This window comes from Capsicum annuum, unplaced genomic scaffold (assembly GCF_002878395.1).
Source record: "Capsicum annuum cultivar UCD-10X-F1 unplaced genomic scaffold, UCD10Xv1.1 ctg33738, whole genome shotgun sequence".
Lineage (NCBI taxonomy): Eukaryota > Viridiplantae > Streptophyta > Magnoliopsida > Solanales > Solanaceae > Capsicum > Capsicum annuum.
Genome location: NW_025840527.1, coordinates 1 through 1,110, shown reverse-complemented (window position 1 = coordinate 1,110; position 1,110 = coordinate 1). Strand labels below are relative to the sequence as shown.

Genomic DNA, 1,110 nt, shown 5'->3' with positions numbered 1-1,110 from the left:
CACAGCAGAACGACCCATGACTGGGTTTAATAATTGGGGAGCCCATACGGGGGAAGTGCTTTCTCCCTCCGCAAGAGCGCCTACCCCTTGTTCTCGACGTGCGCTCCTAGAGCGCTTATCGAGCGACTAACGAACCCCGATGCGGAAAGTGCCAAGGAATACTCAAATTGACAGCCTGCCCTTCGTGCTCCATTCGCGGCGTGAATCTGGGGCACGTGTACTTCTCTTATAAATAAAAACAACTCTCGGCAATAGATATCTCGGCTCTCACATCGATGAAGAATGTAGAAAAATACTATACTTGGTGTGAATTGCAGAATCCCGTGAACCATCGAGTCTTTAAACGCAAGTTATGCCCAAAGCCATTAGTCCGAGGGCACGTCTGCCTGGGCATCACGCATCGTGTTTCCCCCTCGCATCGCGCCTTAATCACGGGGTGTGCTGTCATGGCAGGGCGGATACTGGCCTCTCGTACGCCTCGAGCTCTCGGCTGGCCTAAATGCATGTCCATGTCCACGGATTTTGCAGAAATGGTGGTTGTAACTCAAGTTTCTTTGCTGTCGCGGCTACAGCCTATCGTGCGTCTAGAATTTGGGACCATACCGTGCTTAGGCACTCCGACCCCGACCCCATATCAGGAGGGATTACCCGCTCAGTTTAAGACTATCAATAAATGGAGGAAAATAAACTTACAAGGATTCCCTCAGTAACGACAAGCAAACCAAGAATAGCCAACCTTAGAATTGAGCGGCTTCATCATCCGAATTATAGTCTGGAGAAGCTTCCTCAGTGGCAGACCGGCCCAAGTCCCCTGGAAGGGGTGCTAGAGAGGGTGAGAGCCCCATTGTGCTAGGACCCTATCGCACCACGAGGCGCTATCTATGAGTCGGGTTGTTTGGGAATGCAGCCCAAATCAGGTGGTGAATTCCGCCCAAGGCTAAATACGAGCGAGAGGCCGATAATGAACAAGTACCGTGAGCTAAAGATGAAACCGAATTTGAAGAAAGAGTCAAAGAGTGCTTGAAATTATCGGGAGGGAAGCGGATGGGAGACGATGATATGCCCCAGTCGGATGTGGAACGGAGATGAGCCGGTTCGTCGTTCGACTCA

At 51.3% G+C, this 1,110-nt stretch overlaps 1 non-coding gene across 1 annotated transcript; it reads left to right on the top strand.

Annotated features, from left to right (window-relative positions):
• The first annotated feature begins 240 nt into the window (after positions 1-240).
• Positions 241-396, top strand: LOC124891299. The gene has a single exon (XR_007049621.1). It is a non-coding gene; the product is annotated as a 5.8S ribosomal RNA (ribosomal RNA).
• Positions 397-1,110: the final 714 nt, after the last annotated feature.